This window comes from Corvus hawaiiensis, chromosome 3 (assembly GCF_020740725.1).
Source record: "Corvus hawaiiensis isolate bCorHaw1 chromosome 3, bCorHaw1.pri.cur, whole genome shotgun sequence".
NCBI classification, from domain to species: Eukaryota; Metazoa; Chordata; class Aves; order Passeriformes; family Corvidae; genus Corvus; species Corvus hawaiiensis.
In genome coordinates this window covers 95,285,582-95,303,911 of record NC_063215.1, presented here as the reverse complement: position 1 = coordinate 95,303,911, position 18,330 = coordinate 95,285,582, and the positions used below count along the sequence as shown (strand labels likewise).

Sequence of the window (18,330 nt, the reverse complement as noted above, 5' to 3'; positions counted from 1 at the left end):
AGAGGAGGAGAAAGTCAATCCTTGCTAAGCAGAAAATTAAAACCAAATACCTAATGAAAATTAGCAGCACAGTGCCTGCTGTGGAAATGTGAATCTTTGCTTCTGATGTGTGCTTTTACAGCAACAGTGGTGTCACATGCTGAGATTACATGTGCAGTGTTAAGCCTGCTGAAAGTTAGTGAGAGAAAGTATCAAGACAAGCATTCTTGATCACACAGGGATTGGGATATTTTAGTTATAAAATTTGTTAATTTTGTTGTACCTTTTTCCACTGCCAAGAGTTCCATCATCCTAATAAAACACCCCTGTAGGAGAAGGGAAATTTTCATAAACCATGGATAAAATTTTTCAGTTTTCTGATGAGAAGGTGCATTAGACAATGTAGTGGTGTAGCACAAAACAGGCTTCCAAACATATTTCCTGATGAAGGTGCCAGTTTGATAGGAAATATCCTGATCTTTGGCCTATTGTTACGACCATGATACTAGCTAGAACAAGAACCTCTACTATGATTCAGTATTATTATTTAGTCCTATGCATAATGAATAAACATAGCCTTCAAAAAGTCATGAATGTACATGGGGTTGTTTTGGTCTTGTACCTGTTCCTAACTCTTCATATGACAGTGTGGCAGAAAGAAACTGAATTTATGCATAAAAAATGTTGATTGAGATGAGCAGAAACAAAATGATAACATTTCTTTTTGTGTGTTTTATCCTCTGCTCATTGGAATACCAATAAGTGCTGTATCAAAAGACTAGTGGCTTAAACAATACTGTGGCCAGCTAAGCTTACAGTCACAATTTCATTTGCAAGATCACCTTTGAAATTTTTACCTTATCTTTATTTCTCAAAGAAACGGACATTTCTGGAAATGGTAATTGAGATGGTGGTGAACATGTGTGAAAATATCTTCAAGCCCCACCTTTCTTGCATGGGCTGTATGTGAGGCCACCCTGCAGAAAGTTAGGGTGCAGTGCATGGCAGGGACTTGCCTTCCACTGGTGGCTGTCTAAGAAGCTACAGCTCTGTGGGTCCTGGATCCATTCAGAGCCACAGCACTGCATTTGCACTCTCCCTCTGATTATTGGTGTAAATGGTCTTGACTTAAGTTTGCTCCTTGAGCTGTGCCTCCATGGTTTGGTAGGGGCACTCAAGAGCTGCGTTCCTGGAGTGCAGATGTTGGCATCAAGTAAAGGGAAAGGAAGAGTTTACTTTTGGAAGTGTGAGTTCTTCCTGCTCAGAATTATTTTTACTACAATGATTTGATTGTGCAAAATTCTTGTACCTCTGGGAAAGGCTGGTCATGGTGTGTGCATTGCCAGGTGGTGTGGTGGCTTTGCAAGGCTTTCAGGTCCTTGTTTCTAGCAACCTCGGTTCTAGTTTTGTTTTGGTTTAGTGGCTCAGTATCTTGAATAGTTTCTGAAGAAGAAAGGTGTGAATAGCAGTGATACTTTTTTCTTTGATCTTGGAATGTTGTCTGTTGAGCCTCTGTTTCTGAGGAAGACTTGCTGTGTAAACAAGTATTTTTAAGACATACATTGCTGTCTTTTCCACTGGCAAACTGACTAAAAAGTTTGTGCTACAGTCAGCACAGGACTGTGGTGACATCCAAACAGGGTGCTTGTGTCAGAAAGGCTCAGAATATTAGAGGTATTTGAAAGCAGTTCTTAATTAGTGCCCTTCCATGTGCCTTTAGTATGCTTATGCCCAGAGAGATGGAGTTAACGCTCTGTAATTCCACCTTCCACAAGACAAAATTTGGTTTGCCCTGCTGCTCAGCCACTGAAGTGCCCTTCTCTCACTGTTTACTCCCTCTGTAAAGCTGATCCCATGGCAGAATTACATTTGTGTTGCATTAACTCTTCATAGACACACTGACCACTGGTAGTAGTACTTTGCTGTGATGCCAGATAACTGTTTGAAAAAGTAGGTAAGACCGTTTCCATTTTCTCTTTTTTTCAAGCTTTCATTATGGTGAATAATAAATCCAGGTAACTTTTAATTAAAAATTTAGAAATAGGTTAGTGAAGCTGTCCTGGACCAGTGGGAATTTTGGCTGAGTGCAAATGTTGACCCAGTAAAAAGTTTAATGTATGTAGCTTGTAGGAGGAGTGGGTACATCATGTTAGCTGTGCACAGATACTGCGAAGGGAATATGGTGTGTGTGGGTATTGAGCCCATGGGGCTGGCTGTGTTGGTTGGCTTTACACTTGGGGCAAAGTCTAAGAAAGCATGGGTTTGTCTCAGCAGCCCTGGTCTCTGCTTCAGGGCCTCCTTCTGCAGCGAGGTGTTCTTGTGCTCTCAAATGCGACGATGCACGTGCTGTCCCACTGACCTCATTGTGGCTGCAGTTTTCAGAGAGAAAGTGTTTCGCTGTTGGTTCTTTTGATCTGAGAAGGTGCAGCCCCTAATTAGATTTGTGGGGGGTTGTGGTGTACTCGTAAGCCCAGGGATGTTTCGTCTCTTCAGCAGCTCCACCGGAGGGGGTAGGTGAAAAATGCTCTTGATTCGTGACCTCAAATAGTGCACATCTGTTTGGGAAGATCAAATTATTTTAAAATACAGATGAAGTACCCAGTGGCTGCTTTTAACAATTTCTGTTCTGTGGAAGCTTGTGCTTCATATTACTGTGTAGCTGCTTTTCCTGAACATATGGTAAATTATAGTTTTGCAAAGCAAAATATCTTCACATCTGTGAACTGACCTGCATGATTTTGCCTCACTTTCTTTATTGAGTGTATGTGTGTGTAAGTATAGAGAGAGAAGGATGAGTGTTACTACGGGAAGTAAAAGCAATTAACTCCTCAGCTTCATTTTAAATGAATCAAAACATATTTGCTTATCCCTTTCCACAGATGGCCACTAAATTGCTAATTAATAGGGAATATGTCTACAGACAGATCTTTCAGTGAGGCTGATGTTACATAAAACCAGGCTTAAAACCATTGTCTGGGTCTGCAGAAAGACATATATTTTCCATTTTTAATACTTGAGGAAAAAAAAGTGCTGTTTCAATTTTTGGTTTCTTCCCTGTGGAGACATATGCCTTGAAATTACAGTCTTTATATATTTTGTTCAGTGAATCTGTCAGGTTGGGTTGTGCTTTGTTTATTTTTCCTAAGCACTAGCAGAAATCAGAGGACTTTCATTTGCAGTTTTTGTATCTGGGTACTGTGTCAGCAATCCCCTTGCTATGCAGGTGGAGTAGAGATGAACAGTTTTAAAAATGCTTGGCATTCCTGACTTTTGACATAAAATAATACTGATGGATGCTTGCCTATTGGGATTTTGAGCAACAGAGGAAAATCCATCATTTTGGGAGCCTTTTGTTAGTGTTCTCAGTTGCGTTGAAAGATCCCAAGCTTTTGGTGCCTGTTTATGCTAAATTCTCCTTTGTTAGGTAGGAACTTACTGGAACTACAGGGCTTGACTCATCCAAAATATGAAGGAAAAGGCACATGTTTGAATGCTAAACAAAATCATAAATTCCCCTGTGAACCCTATACTTAGACCAGACAGGGGAGGGGTCATGGAAAAAGAACAAAAGTGGGAGTTAAAAGGTCAGATTCATGAACATGCATGGTCACATATTGTGATGAATTGTCAGCCACTGAGTTCATTAATCAAAACAGTCCAGAAACCCAAGCCACTCATCTTCCTTGATGATGTGCAACACAAGCATCATGCAGTCCTGCAGCACTTCAACTGTTGTCTCTGATTAAGGTAGACACAGATCCCAGGAGAATGGAGTAGCTGTCTCAGCTTTGATCAGCTTTGTCTGTGAATAGTTTCTTTATCATTAGACCAAAAAGAAACTCCAAAAAACAGATAAAAAACCTCCACCACACAAAACCACCCAAACACTCCAGAAATGATAATAACATTAGGTAAATTTGAAAACATAGGCAGTTTTGTTTACAGAGGCACTTTTGTTTACAGCACTCTTGCTGAAAGGAACAGAAATCTGCCCTGGTAATGTGACCATCTGTGTGATCTTTAAGAAAATCTTAGTGGCAGGTATCATGATACACAGGTCAGTGTCACTCCTTCACACCCTCACAGAGGATTAGTGTGCTTTGGTGACCTCCAGCAGGGTAGGAAGTGTTTAGAGGCTCTTGTGAACAAGGATAGTGAGGAACTGGTAAAAACTGGACTGCTGCTATCCAAACAGCTGAACAAGGTATGGAGGCATTGCAGCATCGTGTTTGATGATCTTCCTGAGGCATGATTTCCCCCTCATAAAGCAGGTCATCAGTTGAAAAGGAAGGTCATTTACTAAACATGTATCTAAGGACAAGAGAAACACATTTGCTTCTAGGTGATGGGGGAACGTGTTGGAATCATTTTTGCTGGAAGTTGGTGGCCTGAAACTGAGGGCCAGCCATGTGCCAAATTCTGGCTAGGTTTGCTGAGGGTATCATTCATGGGTGAAGCACAAAGGCCTAAGAGATTTTAAACCCAAAGCAACTTTCTCTATGTTCATGGGTATTGCCAGTGCAGTGTTTTGGGTTTGGGGACATGCTGGGAAAGGAAAAAGAAACCTTGTCTTGCAAAAGCTGTCTCTTGAATTCCTGGTCTTTGTCACATGCCTGGCAAGATGACAAAAATCTCTTAGATGCCACGGACCTCTTGCAAGCTCCTGAAGTTGCAGATGGCATGCTTTCTATATGGCTGATAGCTTTGCATTAATTTTCATTCTCATCTATCTCAGCCGCCAGCAACATGACTCTAGCCAGTCATTCCTAATTTAAAGGTCTGGATTTTTTTTTTTTTTAATTTCTTTTTAATAAGTACGGCCAGTCTTTGCAGTTCTGTTCCTTCACCCCTCTGTGTTGTGCTTTATTACTTCTTATTTGATGCTATTCAGGATATTTGAAGAGATGGTTTGTTATTACTGTAATTGTTAAGCAACTGTTTGGGATTTCTGATTGTTATTTGGCTTGGATGATATTGGAATGTTATTTTGCTCCACTAGAATGAACCACCAGAAGTGTTGTGGATATATGTCTGTGCTACAGCAAGTTTCAGCAAAGTGGCAGGGCTGGTAGAAAAGTGGGTAGAGTTTCTCTATAGGTTAGAAGAGGGTTTAGCTATTAGGACAGGATTTGGTCTGGTAATTTCTAAAGGTGAAAATATCTCAATTTTTCTTGTTAAGAGTAAAAAATGACTAAAAACCAAGCAAAAAAACCCCCAACCCAACAAAAAAACAGCTCCAAAAACCAACAACAAAACCTACCAAAACCTCAAAGTCACTGTGATAAATAGAAATAAAATGGATCAACAGCGTTGTTTTTGGCTTTTTGGATATATAAACAACCCTTCAGACATCCAAGTCCTGAGGGATGCAATTTTCAGCGAAGCACGTCGGTATTTCTCATCAGCAAGCGTGGGGTGCACCGGGTTGTGGTGGCATTTCCAGCCCCACTGATGAGCCGGAGCGTCTGGCCCGCGCCGAGTTACACCACTGACACTCAGTACAGACAGGGCATGGAGGAGAGATGCGATCAGTGCTGACAGGCTTCACAACACAGCAAGCTCCAAAGTCAGAATTTAGCTCTTAAAAGCTGCCTCCTCTTTGGCTAAGGCCATCCAGGACCTGCACATTTTTTCAGGATTGCTTGTACTGAAACACAGCCCTGTTCCCCAGGACTCAGTATTGGGACCAGTCCTGTTTAATATCCTTTTGAATGATCTGGATGAGGGGGTTAAGTGTACCCTCAGGCAGTTTGCAGAGGACACCAAGTTATGTGGCAGTCTTGATTTGCTGGAGGCCAGGAAGGCTCTGCAAAGGGATCTGGACAGACTGGATTGATGTGCTGAGGCCAATGGTATGAGGTTCAACAAGGTCAAGTGACAGGTCTTGCACTGGGGTCACAACAACCCTGTGCAGCTCTACTATCTTGGGGCAGAGTGACTGGAAAGCTTCCCAGTGGAAAAGGATCTGGGGGTGCTGGTGACAGCAGCTGAACATGAGCCAGCGTGTGCCCAGGTGGCCAAGAAGGCCAATGGCATCCTGGCCTGTATGAGCAATAGTGTGGCCAGCAGGACCAGGGCAGGGACTGTCCCTCTGTGCTGGGGACTGGTGAGGCCACACCTCAAATCACCTCTCACTGCAGGAAGGACATTGAACTGCTGGAGTGAGTCCAGAGAAGGGGAACAGAGCTGGTGGAGGATCTGGAGCACAAGACTGATGAGGAGCAGCTGAGGGAGCTGGGTGTGTTTAGCCTGGAGAAAAGGAGGTTCAGGGGTGACTTTGTCACTTTCCACAACTGCCTGAAAGGAGGGGGTAGCCAGGTAGAGGTCAGTCTCTTCTCCCAGGTAACAAGTGACAGCGCAAGAGGAAATGGCCTCAAGTTGCACCAGGGAAGGTTTAGACTGGATATTAGTAAAAATTTTTTCATGGAAGGGGTGGTCAGGCATTGGAATAGAGTGCCCATGGAAGTGGTGGAGTCACCATCCTGAAGGTTTTTAAAAGACATGTAAATGTGGCACTTGGGGGCATGGTTTAGTGATGGACTTGGCAGTGCTGGGTTAATGGTTGGACTCAATGATCTTAAAGGTCTTTTCCAATTTGAATGATTCTGTGGTTCTATGATAAAACACTGGTGTTAAAGCCAGGAAAAAGCCTTTAGGTGACACTTATGTAAAGAGCGAATTCCTACAAAAATCATCTCCAGGCTAAGATGGACTCGAAGTTGTTTTTCAGGTCCACAACGCCAGTGCTAATGCTGTAATAAATCTTTCTTAGCTAATGACCATGGTCATATAAGGAGTGGCCCATTCATATGGGATTAGTCCTCTCCTCACCCCAACACACTTCAAAGCAGGAAGAAAGAAAGTATTTTTTGTGAGTATATTAGTATGGTAGTATTTCGTTTCCTGGCCTGGCTTGGGAAGCATAAATGAATTCTCTGTGAGATGTTATTTCTTAGTATACAATGACTAACCAGTATTCCTTTTCTTGTTATTTAAAGCATATATGACCAGATTAAAGCTAGATTAAAGTATTGCTATTAAATTTTTGGCAAAATATAATTTGGAAAGGGCAAGGGTAAATTGCCCAAGTACCTTTGGCTGTAGGAAAAAGAACATAAGTGTTCCAAAGCTATATCACATACCTATGCTTTATGAATTGTTTCATGATATGTCATCTTGTCATAAAGACTAAAAATTTCAGGCTGTACTTCAGCCTAATAGATCTAGAGAATCACCCTACCTCAGAATACACTAGAATTTAATTGCTAGAATAGTCCCAGGATATAGTCCATATCTCTATCAGTACTGTGCAAATCCAACCAGGACAATTTTTGAAGTGAGGTTTTTTTAAAAATTTCTAATTCTCAAGGTTTTTACAATCCATTTCTGTCCTGCAGAGATTAATGTTGCTCCTCAAGACATTGGACAACTTTTGAAAGAACTGCAAATGCAAATGGAGAAAAAATAGTTCTGTTTGAGAGAAGATGGAAGCTATGAAGTGTGAATGGTTTGGTTTTTCCAGGATTTGGGGAGAGCTCACACTACAGTAATGTTATAGATAATTGCCTTTTCTCTTTTTGTTGCACAGCATTTCTAAATTTTGTCTTTTAACTCTGTAATAGGAAGGAGGAGGAAAATAAATAGGTGTCCCAGGTGTGGGTATCTCTCACCTGGTATCTTCCATATCATGTGCAGGATTTTGCTTTCTTTAGACCATTTCTAGCATTACTTCTATAAGTAGATTTAAAACACTGAAATGTGCGGGCTTTATCAAACTTTCATCAGCATGTGTAACCAACTTGTTTTAAAATCTAAAGGTACATGATTAACTCAAGTTAATTTGTGAGAGAAGAGCATGATGCATCCAGAATGTGGACTGAGAGCAGAGGAATATAAAAAGAAGAAAGAATATTTCAGGCAGGTGAACCAGGGGATAATATGCAGGATAAATATTTGTTCCCTACAAAAAAACCACAAAGAATCTGCAAGATAGAGTGCTTTGATATGCAGGACAGCAAACCTGGGGGTTCAGTTTACAAATTTATTCTTAAATTGCTGAATTACACAAGTGCAATCTAGAAGAGCATGGTTTGTCTGTCAGAGCTATATTCTGGATTCCCACCTGTGGAATTGGCTTAATACATACAGCATACAAAAAACATGACAGATTTTTCATTGTCTCTGCATTCCTGGGAGGCCTTTCCTTAAGCAGCCAACTGTATGGCTGAAAGATGGCCATCCTGGACAAGGATTTGGTTTTACACAAGTCTACTTCTGACTAAGAAAAATCCAATTAGATAGGCATGGGGGGAAAACAGTAAAATAGCACATCCACCCATATGACACCTTGTGCCACTTGTCATCTAATATGTGGAATATGATAGAAGTTCTGAAGCATCTTCTAAGCACTTTTCACTTCTGCATCAGTTTCAAAAAATGATATAGTTATTTTAATATCTAATTGCTGCTGGACTCAAACAGGCCTCCTACAGGCTAGAAAGTGTTAGAGTAGAAATAGCTTGCCTAGCTGGAATGTGTAAGTGGTTTATAAATCATGATATGACCCTAACTACTTGGATGAGCTGTCTCATGACATCTTGAGAATGAGTAAGGCTTAGTTGTGCTTACCAGATCAGTGAGTTTTAGTGCATTTGGCTGCTTTTATATTTTAAAGAAAGATTTGGCTGTTTGTAAAAGTGATAGGTAATGTTTTAGAGGAGGCAAACGCTGCTGTGGGTCATATGCAGTCTATTTCTTGGAGTTGAAAGCTCTGAAATACACTAGATCTGAACTTGAGTTATCTGAGGACTTATCCTATCATAAGCAGCAGCCTGATGGAGGAAATTCTGATCTACTGAGAAAATATGGAATATATGTAAAAATATCAGTATCTTTTTATCCACAGTACAGCAACTCTTGCTGCTACTGGTGTGAAAAATGTGGAAGGAGACAAGTAACATATTAATAGGTCTTATTGCCTGGAAGGAAAGTAGAAAATTTATTCTTCTAACCAAAGGGTTTTGGCAGCCAGTAGGTTCTAAAATCTCAAGTGCCTTATCGCAAAGAATGCAACAGTTGAGGTTATTAAGGCCTGACTGTTCTGACTCACCTCAACATGAATTAGGAATGCTTTTTTCCTTCTTCTTTGGAATCAAACTGCTAACTGTACCAAGTGGTGTGGAATTAAATTTTTCTGGTGAGATGATAGGCAAACCTTGCCTTCCCCTATCACCATCTCTAAAGCAAATATGTGTTGGTTGATGAGTGCAGGTGAGCAGGATGATTCAGGGTTGTGGTTTGGTACTTCTTCATTGTTATTGCAAGGATCCTGCAGGATTTTCACTACAAAATAAGAGGAAGCTGGAGATTGATAATATCTTCTAAGTGTAACAAGGCCAAATTGAAGGTGACAGCATTGGACTTGAGATAATTAACTTCTGTCTTTGAACATGAATGAGGAATTTTTTTGCAAGTTATTTTCTGATAAAATTCAGATTTACTAGGAAAGCATGAAAAATAATGTTGGAGGTTTTGGGTCATCCTGGTCCACAAAGATCTTACACAGTCTCAGAGCTTCTAGAAACTTCATCAAGTGAATTCTGAAAACTGTAAACTTATTTATTACAGTTGTATCACTTACTTGACAGTTTGTACTTTTTGTACAAGTTTTGCAAACTATGAAATAGCACACTTGCTCCAATTTTAAACCAACCCTATCCTAATGTTCCTTTCCAAAATCTTTTCCCTCTTTCATATTTAGAGAGCAAATGAGTGGAATTTCACCTCCTAATGGTCAGGCCTGCTGTGGCACTTTGTGTGGGTGGTCCTGGACAGTGTGCATCTTTTTGCATCAAACACACAGATCTGGCAATGATTTGGTCTTGGAAACAACCCAATATCCACTGGGAATAGTTCACAGAGCTGCACCCTAAATCTCATGTGGCCTATTTCCAGGTCTCTTTCCCAAAACGGACCACTGCTTTTCTCTCACTTCCCTCAATAAACCTTCATTTCTGGGCCTGTCACCACTCTGAGCTTTGCCATCCCACACTGGCAGCATCATCCTGGTTTTCGTGTTTTTCCTCACGAGAGAGAATTTATTAAGAAACAAGGAACCAGAAAAGATACTCAATTTGACTTGTTCTGCCCCTTTGCTTTTTGAGAGGGAAGTTGTTATAAATTGTAATTCCTTGAGTTTCTCATTCCTTAAACACTTGCTGACTTTTAAGATTCTTGTTTGGTTTGGTGCATTTAAATGCAGAGGGAGGGAGGGGAGGGGGAAGGAAGGTGATTTCCTATATTATAACAATGCAAATAAGTTTTGACTGCTTGATTCACTTCTGTTTTGAGTATTTTTGATTCTACTTTTTTTTTTTTCTTCATAAAAGCCTTTCTTCTCATGACCTGGAAAATTATAAAATCAATTTTATCAGGAACGAAGTATGCCAAAACTAAAGTTTTTAGGAACTGTCTTTCTCACACTCCTTGCAAGTAAGCTGACTGCAGGTTAGCAATGAGATGACAGCTACAGAATGTGTGAGGGGGGAAATGGGCATTTTCCTGGAAGGGAGCCTTATTCCACATAAAGTTAGCAACCTCCTGTGAAAATCATAGAGGAATTACCAAACAGAGAAATTACTTTGAGCAAACCAGTGTGTCATGTAGGTGCTGCACACACTGTGGGCATTGGAGAGGAGAAGATGACCTATCAGTGTGCCACCTTTGGCCTATAATGCTGTTCTGATGTACCCATGGAGTGAAAATAATGTCTAATAGTGCTCTGAACCTTCATGTATATGGTAAATGAAGTGACAGGAGGCTGTGCCAGAAGCTGTCTGGAAGAGACATTGCAATCCAGCTGCTGGTGCCCTGCAGTGTGACACAGGGGAGCTGAGGCCCACATCCAGCTGAGGTGGTAGCCTGGGGTGTTACCTTCCATGACCTATTTTCCCTTCTTTGCCCTTCTTGTGTATTTAGACTCTGTGCAGGGAGGTAGAGAGGGACCTGCCTTACGTTCCAGATCCTCCTGTTTGTTCTCCAGGCTGCCTGCAGTGGTGTAGGTGTTTCAAGGAGGCACCTGAGAACAGTGAATCACCAGTAGGTGCTGGAATGGCACTGCAATATGCCATCTGACCAAGAGGGCAGCTTTCTGGAAAAAAGGAAAAGGGGAGATACAGATGAGTCAGGATTTTTTTTCCTCAGTGATGTAAGAGAAGACAGCACACTTCTTGTGAAAACTACAGGAGTCAAATCAATCAAAACTTCTCCACGTAAGTTTAGAGGTATGAGAACAGCAGTACCTGTGAGGCAGAGCTCTGTGTGATACTGCCAAGCACCTTCTGCAGTGTGACTTGAAGCTGCCAAGTAGATGGATGCTCCTGTTTTCCAGTGATGGCATCAGAAGGTCCTTTCAGGCCAATACAGTTGACTGTCAGCTTTTTTGGGCTTCTCTTGGTCAGTTCCTAAGTGCACTGACAGGTGTGAGCTGGAATAATGTAGGTTACTGTGATTCCTTTGCTTCTTTTGCTTTTATGATGAGGTGTGTGTGGGTGGGCGAAAGAGAGAGCAGGTGTTGAGAGAGAGAAATAGAACTTGAAGTTGAAACTAAGGTTTCTCCTTTTCTTTACAAACTCTTAAACTTCTTTTTTGACTGCTTCCCAAAATAAACAGGAACTAACATGGTGCATATTTAGGATGGTTGTTTCCTCATGCTGGTTACAGACCCATAGTCCAAAAGATGGGCAGTATTTCTCTTCTTCGGCCCTTCTGGCTGAAAGAGCATGGTTTGAAGTGTGATGATGCATTAAAGCAGACAAAGACTTGAAAAGGGAATTTGAGAGAGTTATTTATGTGAGGAAACATGCATGCTGGGGCATGAGGTGTGGCCAGTTGACTGTGCTGATTTTATCAGGTTTGATATTGTACTGTACAAAGTGCATGAGATTCAGATTGTGATTATGCCAACATAAAAGATATATCCCTTCATGAGGGTGCAGTTCAGGTCCAGAATGGAATTATCTTTTATTCATATGCAGCCTTCAATAATACAGAAGACTGGAGGGAAGACTACTGTTTTATGGGACCATTGTGTTGTTATCATTGGGCAGCCAGACAGAAGAAAATGCTCTGAGTCATTGCCAGTTTGGGTTGAAATGGAAAATACGATACAGCAGGCAACTATATCCAAAAAGGTGTGAATGGTTCAGTACAGGGAGTTCTGGTACAGCTGCCAGGGTCCAAAGCACAATGAAATGGGCACTTCAGCAGTGAAATACTGGGGTAGATGAGGCATACAAAAAGTGAGGAGGGGAACAACAGCCTGAGGGCAACCACACTTCTCAAGCTGTTTGCCTTCAGTTGGGAAGGACAACAGTCTGCTGTGAAGCTTGTTTTCTCCTCTTGCATTGGGGGACTAGCTGTGTAGAACTGGTCAGGAACAGAACTAACTTTCTAGCCTTGCACACTGCACAAACAGGTGTGAATCAGTGTTGATGACACAAATACTGCCCTTGTGGCAGTAGTTACGTGTTTTCCTTCCTACAGCTGTTCTGTAAGCAACATCATGACTGTACTCACTCTCCAGAGATTTGATATCAGAGAGTGTCAGAGGGGGACAGCAGTGGGGAAGAATTCTGGGAAAGCAGCTCCATGTGAATGAGAAATATTTCCTGTAAGCTTTTGATGTTGGTTATTGTCAGGGGTTGGGGGCAGGATCTGTAGGGCCAGGCTCTAAGGTAACATTGGAGATGGCAGAAGAGTTTGATTAATTTTGGGTAAATGGGCAGCAAATGAAGCTTCTTCCCAGAAGAAGGCAATATGGGTTGAAGAAAAGGAAGAATTTAAATCTGAGACTGCTATGTTTGTGCATGTGTGCATGCTTCTAGTGCTGCTTTTTCCTCCTTTAGTTGCTGTCTCTTAACGTACACTGCCAGAGAGTACTGCTTTATACTTTTAAGAGAAGAATATTTGGTTTTGTACCATTTTCTATGCAGTGATGCACAAAATGCTTGACACACTGTGATGTTTGCCTGGGGCCACACAGCCAAATTTCCTGCTGGTTGCTAACAGGAAAGTTTTGTCCTTCAGTAGCTACACAGCAGTACTTCTGTTTTAGCAGTTTTGGAGGACTTTGCCATCAGTTGCCAGCTGCCTGGTGAACCAAGAGCATTCCTGTAAAGCAGGGCTGCTTTCCCAAACAACCTGCTCTTTAAAATGCCCATTGGTTGTTGGCCATTTTAAATGCCGCAGGATTTCTTACTTCTCACAGTTCAACAGGCTGTAGATTCATCTAAAGTGCAAAAAGAGCAGTTACTGCAGTTACACCTGAGAAACAGCAAGTTTCCTCCCAGTCTCTGCTGAGCCCATGCCCAGGGAGGGTAGGGGAAGCAAGCTGCTCCTTGGTGCCCCAGTTCTGAATGGCCAGGTCCCCTAGGAGAGGGAGGGCAGCACAGAAGTGTTCCAGCTGAAGAAAATAACACACAGTCCACAAAACCTGTTTACCCTAAGGATCAGATTTTACTTTTGCATCAATTTCTCCTCTGCTGATTCCAGTTTATGCTGTTCATGAAGTGTTCTGGGAGGAGCTGCAAAGACTTGACTCTGTGAGAACTGTCAGTGTTTCAAGATCGTCTGCAGTAAAGAAAAGTAAAACACCTTTCATTGAAGGGTTGGATTTCTTCTGAAGTTGACTCAGAATCTCTGCTTGCACATGCACTTACGCTTCCTCATACTGGGGCAGATTTTAAAATTATGTCGATTTTCAGTGTTCAAGCAAAAAATGGCCTGTTGGAGGAATTGGAGATTATTTTGTGTGCTGTCACATCCTTTTTGACCAGTATTTTTTATGGGTGCTTGATAATTTGTGGTTTAGCTTCAGATTTTCCCCACTTGCTACACTGCAAACCTGACTTTATGTTGCTAAGCCTCGGAGGCAGAATAGATTTATAATTCATTACCTTTATTATTATCACACTTAAAAAAACAATGAACCTGGCATTAAGAATTACAACTATCTGTACTGGTGACCCACTGGAGAACTCTGACCTTGGACAACAGGAGACAAGAGAGGCATAAGAGAATATGATTTTTCAAGTTAGGGATGTACATACCTATATGTCAATGGCATTTAAGCAGAATGTTTAATAGAGAAAATACAGATGAACTGTAAAAGTTAAAATGTGAATTAGAAACTAAAATAGAGAAGCCTAGCAGCATAGGCTAATTCTACCATCTTAAATCCCCTAGTTATTTGTGAAAACAACTGCACTTTCTTCAATGCTGGCACTAATATTTCTGGTCCTGTCAGGTAGGAGCTGCACCTTGCAGATATGCACTCTCTCCCAGTATCAACAGATAAGGTTAGCGCTGATATCTGTGCAACAACAAAACCATATTGTGCTTCTGAATGCCTTGTGTGTGGTCTCTGTGCTCTTTCTGTGTAGTGAATACACTGGGTATGCTGTAATTTAAACCATGGACTTCAAAAATCACGCTTGGACAAGCAAACAGAGCATAACAGCTATGATAACAACTATTTATCAGAAATTGTATGGCCAGCAGGACCTGGGAAATTATCATCTCCCTGTACTTGGCACTGGTGAGGCTGCACCTCAAATCCTGTGTTCAGTTTTGGGCCCCTCACTACAAGAAAGACATGGAGGTACTGGAGCAAGTCCAGAGAAGGGGAACAGAGCTGGCTGAGGGTCTGATGAGGAGCAGGTGAGGGAGCTGGGTATGTTTAACCTGGAGAAAAGGAGGCTCAGGGAGACCTCATCACTCTCTACAGCTGCCTGAAAGGAGGCTGTAGCCAGGTAGGGGTATGGTTTCTTCCCCCAGGTAACAAGTGACAGGATGAGAGGAGGTTGCACCAGGGAAGGTTTAGATTGCATATTAGTAAAAATTTTTTCATGGAAAGGGTGGTCAGGCATTGGAATAGAGAGCCCAGGGAAGTGGTGGAGTCGCCATCCTGAAGGTATTTAAAAGACATGTAGATGTGGCACTTGGGGAATGGCTTAGTGGTGAACATGGCAGTGCAGGTGTGGCAGTTGGACTCTATCTTTAGGTCTTTTCCAGCCTCAATGATTTTATGATCATCAGTTCAAAACAGCTTGATTGAACCTGTGTTTTCTCATTAGAATGGGAAAACAAACACAACCCAAAAACAAAGAGCTTTTTTTACTGATGGCTTTGTTCATTCCACAGGCTGATGATGTGCTTTGTGTTATTCCATATGTTCTGAGTTCTTCCTACTATTTATGATTTTACTGCTATTATCTGTCTGCTGTCATCATGATAGCATTAGAACAAAATGTAACAACATCTATAATTAGAGTTGTCTACACATTTTCTCTCTATTTTCCATTTGACTCATATTTGTAACTTTCTAAATCTTTCCATTTTCAAGTTAAGATAATCAAGGTCAGCCATCTCTGAGAGCAAGGATGGTGTTTATCCATTTTAAAAAATGATATTTTGATCTTCAGAGCAGGTATATAAGAACAGCAGGGCTGGAAATTGAAATTTGGCAGCAAGAGAATACTTGTAGAAGAGAATTCTTAGAAAAAACCCAAGTCTTCTTTCAAGAAAGATACCAACAATGTAAGGACACCTAATAGTGACCAATTGGTAAATGTTGAACTTGAAAGACACTCAAGATTATGCAGTTATTGAGATGGCCATATACACAGTTTAATGTCAGTGGAAGTGCTGAATAGACATGAAAATTATATGTATTGCCTTCTCTGGATGAAGCCCAAGAGAATGAATCATGGAAAAAGATGGGCATGTGTAGGTCCTGCAAGCCACTGCTCTGAGGACAAGATAAGACATTTAGGCACCCTTTAGCTGCCAGTGCCCACAGCCCAGCCTGGCAGGCTGACCACAGCCACGTGCCGTGGGGAAGCACCCACTGGAAGAAGCAGCATGGGCTGGCCCCCAGCTGTGGCAGCAGTAGCATCTGGTGAAGAAATGGTGCTGCTGGAACCCAGGGCATCTGGGAAGCTTAGGAGCACCTGGGAAAAGGTGATGGGGGATGGACAGATTGAACTTTTAAACAGTGGATTAATAACTGCATTAGCTAGGCGGGTCTTTGATAGCTGTGCCTTTGTAAGCTTGCCTCAAACAGCACAGCTGTGGTTTTCTGCACAGGGGGTTCTGTGCTTGACCTTGCCCAAGCTGTGCTGCTGTGCACAGGTGCTTTTTAGCATGTCTGGTTTTCAGCCAAGTGTGACTTTTTGCTTTTTATTATAAAAGCTGGGGCTTTTTATATTGGGTTTTTTTTGCTGAGATCCTTAAAAGCATCCTCCTTTGTGTCTTCTTCTGGGGAGTAAATTCCCTTCTGCTGTGTTTCTCTCTAGTCCAGTATGATACCAGAGAGTGTGGTGTGCGCGTCATTTCAGGCACTGATTTTTAGATATTCAGGACTGGCCGTAAGTGAGTTAATTGGTGATGCTAATTGGTGATTAACCTAATAATGGCTTTGATTATGTTAATTAAACTGTTGTCCCGAACAGCAGCTGTTAAATCATTTGTCTTCAGGCTGTCCCTCAGCTAGGGTCCTTCTGAAACCTGCTGGTTTGCATTGGCAGGGTTGAGTACTGAGTGTGTGATACGGACACAAGTCTCAGCACCACCACTGTACTCAGTTTTTTCCCTTTAATTTTAAACTTTCTCTTGTTAAAACCCTATGGTAAAAATTTAAATGTCATCGATCAACTCCTCTAGTGTGGTTCCCTGGAAGTTCTTCCCAGTGTAACTCTTCTCCAAGGTGATGGGAGAGAGCCTATGGGACCAGTTTATGCTAATTTGCCTTTTGGTGCATGTATGCACTTCGTGGGATGCTTATGGATGCTGTGCTGGATGCACAAACCATGAGAGAAGAACGCAGCAGTTCACTGAACATACGGCTGAGAAGGCTGGGCCGGGTTGTGGCTTTCCTGAAAGCAAAGAGAGAAGTGGGTCTTCTATACGGATTGTTAGCTGACAGAGAGCAGTGAAGGAATAAATATATTAGAAAGAAAAGACTGTAACTATGGTGGAGTGACTTCTGTGGCAACACTGATGCTGCTGCACCTTTTCCAGCATAACTCAGGCCTTTACATATTTGAGTAAGTAAGCTGACGTCTCAGACTGGCTTGTCCACAGCTTTATAGCAATTGTAGTACTTTCCATGCTGCTTTTTAGCATGCTTTCATCCAGTCAGAACAGTTGAAGAGACTGCAAATGCAATGAAAAGGGAAACTGGGCAGTTCCATGCAAATATATATTATATGGAAACATAGATTTTCCTGACACTGCCCTGGTACCATAGCATTTAATGCTCAGGCAATGAGTACAAAGTACTAGTGCAGAAATTATGTTGTCTTAATGCTGGATTACTGAAATTGGTGGCAAACACACACAGAAGGATGAATTTTGCTTTGTATGTGTGTTAGAACTACTATTTCTACTTGCAGAATATTTCAGTTTGCCCCTGTTTTGTGGTTCTGGTCTTTTGGAGGCATTCAGAAGCCCCACATTGTTTAGTTTGTTTCAGCTGAGGGTGCTCTGAAACTTGACGTATCAAGCCTCAGGTCAGAAAGAATGCTTTTCAGAGCTGAGGAGCATTTGAAATTGATGGCACATTTACAGTGAATACCTTTCCAGAAGACTGAACAGCACCAAGCCTACAGAAGCCAGTTCCTTTAAACAATGCCTTATCCCTTGTGACTGCTGTGATGATTAAATAACTGCAGAGTTGAAAAAGTTTGAATGGCATTTGCCTTGAGCATTCTTGTGCAGTGCTTTTTTTAATGAGCTCCCACGCTGCCAGCTTGCAACTTCTAGTATTTAAGGCTCTCTTTGTGCTTCACTCTTATTGCAATGTTGATAAATTGGGTTTTTTTAAAGACTTTTGTCTTTAAAAAGCACTTGTCCTTGTTGCATGAAGTGTGAAACCATGGATTAAGGCAAGTAAAGGTTTTATGTTTATTACTACTTAATTCTGTTCTAACTTTAGTCTAGCTGGAAGTCTAAATGTACTAGACCATAAGTACGAGGGCAGAATAATACAGGAAGGATAAAAACTGTGATAATGAACCCTCAAAGATTCCAAAGTATTTTTTAAGACTTAACAAAATATTTTTACATTTTAATGGAACCGCTGTGACAAGACTTTCCCACTATGCACTACTGTTGGGACTGCTAAAAGGATGTTGCTCCTCTTCTAAGACTGAGGAAGAGGAGACTATATGAAGTACCAGCAGAGGGAGTCGGGACTGGCCATTAAATACTGGAAATTTTCAGATCACAGTGGTCATCATCTGGAAGGGGAAACATATTCTTAATGTGTGAGGTGAAGTGAAAAAGATTTCC

At 41.5% G+C, this 18,330-nt stretch overlaps 1 protein-coding gene across 1 annotated transcript in view; it reads left to right on the top strand.

The window, feature by feature from the left end:
- KCNH1 (potassium voltage-gated channel subfamily H member 1) overlaps positions 1 to 18,330 on the top strand; it is a 177,588-nt gene that overhangs the window by 50,935 nt on the left and 108,323 nt on the right. The window lies entirely within an intron of this gene.